The sequence below is a fragment of the Monodon monoceros genome, unplaced genomic scaffold, assembly GCF_005190385.1.
Source record: "Monodon monoceros isolate NGI ecotype Baffin Bay Population unplaced genomic scaffold, NGI_Narwhal_1 Super_Scaffold_4, whole genome shotgun sequence".
Lineage (NCBI taxonomy): Eukaryota > Metazoa > Chordata > Mammalia > Artiodactyla > Monodontidae > Monodon > Monodon monoceros.
This window is the reverse complement of record NW_021703781.1, coordinates 34,749,501-34,756,980: the sequence shown is the minus strand read 5'-3', so window position 1 is coordinate 34,756,980 and position 7,480 is coordinate 34,749,501.

Below are 7,480 nucleotides of genomic sequence, written 5' to 3'. Positions count from 1 at the left end.
ACAGAGATTTCTTCTCTTCTGTCCACTGCCCTCATGCCCTCAACAGTCTTGATTTGAAACTGAGCAGGAATCTGTGGGGCCCTCCTGGGTATAAAAGCCTTTCTGTGCTCCCCATTTCTTTCTTTCTTTTTTTTTTTTTTTTGGCTGCATGGGGTCTTAGTTGCGGCATGTGGACGCTTAGTTGCGGCATGCATGCGGGATCTAGTTCCCGGACCACGGACTGAACCCGGGCCCCCTGTATTGGGAGCGTGCAGTCTTACCCACTGGAGAACCAGGGAAGTACCTCCCATTTCTTGCTTGTAGGAAAAAGGCTTCAGACCTTCCCTGAGTTCCAAAGAGCAGATTCAAACAGTTACTAATTAGGAAAATGAGGGAATGCAGAAACAAATTCCTGCAGTCAAGAAACAATAGTGCAGGGACTTCCCTGGCGGTCCAGTGGTTGAGACTTTGCCTTCCAATGCAGGGGGTGCGGGTTCGATCCCTGGTCGGGGAGTTAGGATCCCACATGCCTCGTGGCCAGGGAACCGAAACATAAAACAGAGGCAATGTTGTAACGAATTCAATAAAGACTTTGGAAATGGTCCACATCAAAAAAAAAAAAATCTATAAAAAAAAAAAGAAACAATAGTGCAGCTTGGGGCAGGGTCCTGGTTCCTCCTTGGGGAGGGTGGGGGATATGAATAGCAATTTGATACAAACCTTTGAGCTCTTCTATAGGAACTAAGGCTCCCACCCAAGTGGAGGATGGTGACTACATGCTGAGCGTAAGCACTTGGACCCCAGACTGGTCAGAACTAGATAGAAAGCTGATGACTGAGATTCCTGGAACATCACCCTGTTAGCTCACCACCAGCAAGTCAGTAGAAAGTCACATACCCTGCAGCCCTCCCCCAAATTTGCTTTTAAAACTCTTTCCTGAAACCCATCGAGGACTTTAGGCTTTTTGAGCCAGTTCTCCTTGCCTGGCCCTTGCAATAAACCTTTCTCTGCTCCAAACTCCAACATCTCAGCTTGTTTGGCCTCACTGTGCATTGGGCACACAAACTTGGGTTCAACAACAGATTCAGTCTTCAGAAAAGCCCGGCCCAGGTAATACATCTGAAAACCTGAGCTAGAGTTAAGTCTTCCCGTCTCCCATAGCCAGGGCCAGCCTCAGGCAACCCCCTGATCTCTGAGACAGTGTTGTGGTCAGCATCTTCTACTCTCTCACCTTGCCTACTGCAGCCTTCTGAGGTCAGAGCATAAGGAGAGAGGAAAGGAAGAGGTAGGGAATGTCCTTTCTTGATGGTCTCATGCGATGGCCTTATGCTCTCTGGATCTGGAAGAGGTTTAATTTTGTCATGGGCACTCTGAAAAGTCTCTTAAAGATCCTCCCTTCCCCACCCCTACTCCCCCACCTCTTTACCCCAACCTCCAGCTCCAGAGATGCGGTTCCCTTGACCCCAACAAATAAATCAGAAGCCACTTGCTCACTTCTCAGCCCCTAGAAAGTTTCCCTCCTACTTCCTTCTGCGGCAGCCCCATCACCCCAGCTCTTCCGTTCACGCGGCCCACATCCGATCATGGGAATTATGCACACAGCCCGCATCCTGACAAGCCCCAGGAGCCCCAGTGGTAATTCCCTGTCACTCAGACCCACATTCCCACCACAAGTGGCACATCTAGTCCCCGAGATCCACAGCTCTTTGACCCTCATTAGAGGGAGGGCAGCTACTTCCCAGCACAGCAGCAGATTGCTCGGGCCTCTGGCTCTCTCTCCACCATCTCAAGCCAGAAGCCACGATTGCCTGTGCGCATCAACCGCCAGTTCATTTCCTCCCAAACGAGCTCTCAGAGTGGTCCTGTTGAAGCCGAAGCTCCCTGGGCTTGAGGGGAGGGTGTAGCTTCCCCCCTGCCCCGCTTGCCGAGGGTCCCACGTCACAGCCCAGCCTTCCCCAAAGGCATCTCCCAAGTCCTCTCTCTCCTCCACTCTCCTAGCCTTTTCTTTCCCACTATGGGCCAGTCATCTAGCTGGTTCTCAGCCGCCTTTGAAAATCGACATCATAGTCTACCCCCACTCTCTGGAGTTCGATTGCTAACTTCTTAGTATCTCAGCCAAAATGTCAATTTAACAACTTGAAATATCAAAAGAAAAAAAATTTTTCCCAGCAGCCCCCTGGAAGATGTCTTCATGGATCTCACTGGCTAAAACACAATCCTATGGCCACCCCTAGTTGCAAAGAGGGCTGGCCAAGTCAGAATGTAGCAAAGGGAGATGTGGGTGTCAGGAATGGCTCAGACCCTCCAGATGCATCCCTGGGGGCCAAGCACACTGCTGCCCCTAACAAAATCTGGGTTCCACTGTGATCATCGGAGAAGCTGGAGGAAGGGTTGGGGTGGGTGTTGAAGGCTAAGTAGTAAATTAACTGTTGTTTGTCACAAATGGCCCTGGTCGATAAGACCCTACACTCGAGTGGCCAACAGTCCTTGGGACAGCTGCCTGGTCAGAGGTGACAATTCAGAAAGGGCAAGCCTTGCATTGATCCCTGACTTCTGCACTGAGGGGCAGCCTTGGTGGTCAAGGAACCCGGAGCTAGAACAACTAATCAAACCTGGCCAGCCACTCCCTAGCCTCATCTCCTCAGTGTCCCTCACTTTCCACCTGAGTAAAATGGGAATAAGAGCCTCACAGAGCTTGCTGTCCCCACCTCCCATTCACTTCCTGCCTTGGCTAACAATTAATTAAGAGTCTTAGTTGCAAATATCAGAAATCAACTCATACTGGCTTAAGAAAAAAAAAAAAGGTAATTTATTGCACCACCCAGGATAAATGACTGCTGGCACAGCAGGACCAAGAGCAGGACAGCTTCATTGGGCCTCCCACGCTGCTCTGAGCTCTTGTCTCACACACACTCCTCCACACGGGTGCTCCCAATATCCCCAGACTCAGCTCCTTCAGCTCAACAACTCCCACCAACAAAGGGAGTGATCCCACAAAAATTCCAGGATTGATTCTGCTTAGGTCATGACCCCACCCTGAACCTATCCCTGTGGTCTGGGTCATGTGCAAAGCTCCAGAAAAGAAGCAAGCTGGTGATGTGGGGAAAGGGAAGAGATCGGCTTCTATCAGCTACTACGTGGACAAGGAGAGGACAGAGTAGTTCCCGAGAAAGAAGAGGCAGGACGCCATTGCCAGGAGAGGAAAAAGGCTGCCAAGCAGGGAAAAGGAAGCAGGGAGAACTGGGCAGGGGAACAGAGAACATCCCTGGGAGGCAGGAGTGAGCCGTGGGCTCTGGGCTGCACCCTGGGACCCGGGGTGGTCGTCCATAGGATGGCACACATTTGGAGCCAGCGTGGTGGAGTAGGGGAGAAGGAGGGGACTTCTGACCTGACAAGGACAGATGCTCCCTCCAAGTTCCTCAGCAGAAGGGGTTATGGGAAATTCAGGTTATGGGAAATTTATTAGGGTGGCTGAGGCCACCCTAATAAAACCAGAGAAAAGCGATGATGCTGGTGGGGGAAACCCTTCTCCATCTCACAAAGAGGGACCTGGGGTGACTGGGCTGGAGTTGACATAAATGTCAGAAACACAGTCTTCCACACGTTTCTCAGCGTGTCCTTTATCCTGCTCTGGCCTCTCTGTTCCTAAGTGATGACAGATGACACTTCCTTAGACAGGGCTGATTCTTAAGGTTAATTGAAAGTGGCCTTTTGTGTGAATCATCCATTGCACTGAATTATTAATCACCTGCAGACATTTGCAGGCTTTTAAACACTTGGACTTCCTGCAACCCTCCTTGGAAATGCTTTTTCCAGTGGAAATATGACTTCCTTTTGGCCACGGAAAACAGAAACATTGCCTGCTGCTGTTTCCAGATTTCCCAGCTCCCAGGGGCCCAGTAAGGAGCAAGATCTGAAAACAGGAAGCAGGGCCGGGGCTGCAGGCAGACTCAGAGCCCATCCTTTTCTGCGGACTCGGCTCCAGGCCAGCCTGGTCTCAGAGCCTCCACGGGACAGTGGACAGAGGGAGACTGACCACAGTGCCTGTGGCTGTTGGCCTTGTTCATGGTCATCTCCACAGGAAATGGTGCCCAGGGACCTTGCATGGGCCCTTCAGCGGGTCAGTGGGGAGGAAGGAATGAGGAGGGCCAGGTGTCAGGTCCATCTCCACCGCTTACTGGGTGGGCCATGGAACCTCTTTGATTTGGTTTCCTCGTCCAGAAAGGTGGTTCCTGCTGGACAGGCTGACACAAGGCAGGGCTCAGTGGGATCATGTACATCAAGCCTGCATCATGGGACTTCCCTGGTGGTCCAGTGGGTAAGGCTCTGCACTCCCAATGCAGGGGGCCTGGATTCGATCCCTGGCCAGGGAACTAGATCCCGCATGCATGCCACAACTAAGAAGTACACATGCCGCAAGTAAAGATCCCACATGCCACAACAAAGATCCCACATGCCACAAACTAAGACCTGGAGCAGCCTAAATAAATAAATGTTAAATTAAAAAAAAGCCTGCATCATGATAACCAGAACATAAGGAGCAACAAGGAAGGTGGATTTCCCTCCTGCCATCTGCTCTCATTTTCTAGTGGAAGAAGAAAGACTCAGAACTCAGTGGGCTGGCTGGACATGTAAGGGGCTTGCAGACAGAGCTGGCAAAGTAAGTGCAAGCCCCAGAAGCTGGTGTCCAGGGCTAGGTCAAGGAGCTCCTATCAGACCCCGAAGGGTGAGCCCAAGTTGTGTGATCCATGGACAATGGTGGCAGAAGCCAGGAAGCAGCTCAGCCTGAGGGCACAAGCTCTTCATCCACCATTCAGCACAGCCTTGGCCGGAGGTGGATATTGGGAACGCTGAGATAAATAAGACATGGCCCTCTGCCTTCACGGAGGTTCTGGTCTGCCAGGTAGAGTGAGCTGGGCTATCAGTCACAGACACAGACTCCTATAAAGCAACATGGTAGCTGCAGGTACAGTGAGGACAAGGAAAGGGTGATGAAGGGCTTCCTGGAGGAGGAGGAGATACTAGAGTCTCATCCTGAAGGATGAGCAGTGAAGAAGGAGAGGGGGCCCCTGGATATCTCAGGCAGGGAGAGGGCAGCATAATGAAAAGGCACCTGGTGCATTGGCAGAGCTGTCAGAAGTAGTTCCACCAGTCTGGGCCCTGAGCATTGCAGAGGGACGGGGGGATATGGGGTGTCCCAGTGGGTGAGAATGGGGAGAGGAGCCTGAAGAAATAAGCTGGGGCAGGGGTATAGGATCGAATCTAAACTACAGAGAGAAAGTTGATGAGGGGAGGCATGATGGAGACCTGGGCCAAGTTCTTGATGGTGATGGAGATGGATGGAGGAGGAAGAGGCAGGACTTGGTGACTGCTTGGGTGCGAGTGGTGGTGACTGCTTGGTTATGAGTGGTGAGGGAAGGAGGCCAGAGAGGAAGATGGCGCCCTGGGAAGGCACAGCGCAGGGCTGGGGGAGGATGGGCAGCTCTGGGCCTGGCACTTCCTGACTGGCCACAGGCATTGCCTTTTCCAGGAGTACCCACTTCCCCACCCCACACCCAGAAGGGCCCCAGGGCAGCTCAGGCCCAACTGTGGAAGTGGCTGGGTATGAATGGGCACCATGCCCATCAGGGAGGAGTGGTCAGGCAGACAGGACAGTCGCGAATCAAGTGGGGGAGGGGTATGCTGTGGTAACGAGGGGTCATGGTGGCTGGAGGATTGCCATCTGGGGGCACATGGGCCTTGCTAGCTGCCTGGTCCCAGCTTAGGAGCAAGCTGAGAGCTCCGGGCAGCAGGAGGAAGGAGAATGTAAACCATCTCTCCCAGAGGGCTGCCCAGACACTGTGCTCAGCACAACAAAAGCTCCAAAGATGTCCACTCCCTAGTTCCTGGAACCTGGGAATAGGTTACTTTGTAAGGCAAAAGGGACTTTGTAAATATGATTAAGTTAAGCATCTTGAGATGCAACATCACTAATTATTAGAGAAATGCAAATCAAAACTACAATGATGGGGGCTTCCCTGGTGGCGCAGTGGTTAAGAACCCACCTGCCAATGCAGGCGACATGGGTTCAAGCCCTGGTCCAGGAAGATCCCACATGCTGCGCAGCAACTAAGCCCTTGTGTCACAACTACTGAACCTGCACTCTAGAGCCCAAGAATCACAACTACTGAAGCCCGGGCACCTAGAGACCATGCTCCGCAACAAGAGAAGCCACCACAATGAGAAGCCTGTGCACTGCAATGAAGAGTAGCCCCCGCTCGCCACTAAAGAAAGCCCACACGCAGCAATGATGACCCAATGCAGCCAAAAATAAATTAATTAATTTAAAACCATATGGTAATTAATTACCATATGACCCAGCAATCCCACTACTGGGCACATACCCAGAGAAAACCATGATTCAAAAAGACACATGCACCCCAACGTTCATTGCAGCACTATTTACAATAGCCAGGTCCTGAAAGCAACCTAAATACCCATTAACAGACGAATGGATAAAGAAGATGTGGTACATATATACAATGGAATATTACTCAGCCATAAAAAGGAACGAAAGTGGGTCATTTGTAGAGACATGGATGGACCTAGAGGCTGTCATACAGAGTGAAGTAAGTCAAAGAGAAAAACAAATATCGTATATTAACGTATATACGTGGAATCTAGAAAAATGGTACAGATGAACCTGTTTGCAAGGCAAAAATAGAGACACAGACGTAGAGAACAAATGTATGGACACCAAGGGGGGTAAAGGGGGATGGGATTGACATATATAAGCTAATATGTATAAAATAGATAACTAATGAGAACCTGCTGTATAGCACAGGGAACTCCACTTCGCTGTACAGTAGAAACTAAAGCAACATTGTAAAACAACTATTTCCCAATTTAAAAAAAAAAAAAAGGACCTTGAGATGGAGAGATTATCCTGGATTATCTGGGTGGGCCCCATGTAATCACAAAGGTTCTTATAAGAAAGAAGGGGACTTCCCTGGTGGTCCAGCAGTTAAGACTCCACGCTTCCACTGCAGGGGGTGCAGGTTTGATCCCTGGTCGGGGAACTAAGATCCTGCAAGCCATGCAGTGAGGCCAAAAAAAAAAAAAAAAAAAAGGAAAGAGGGAGACAGCACCTTTGGTCAATTAATCTGTGACAAAGGAGGCAAGAATATACAATGGAGAAAAGACAGCCTCTTCAATAAGTGATGCTGGGAAAACTGGACGGGTACATGTAAAAGAATGAAATTAGAACATTCTCTAACACCATACACAAAAATAAACTCAGAATGGATCAAGGACTTAAATGTAAGGCTGGACACTATAAAACTCTTAGAGGAAAACACAGGCAGAACACCCTTTGACATTAATTGCAGCAATATCTTTGTGATCCACCTCCTAGAGTAATGAAAATGAAAACAAAAATAAACAAATGGGACCTAATTAAACTCAAAAGCTTTTGCACAGCAAAGGACACCATAAACAAAACAAAAAGACAACCCACAGAATG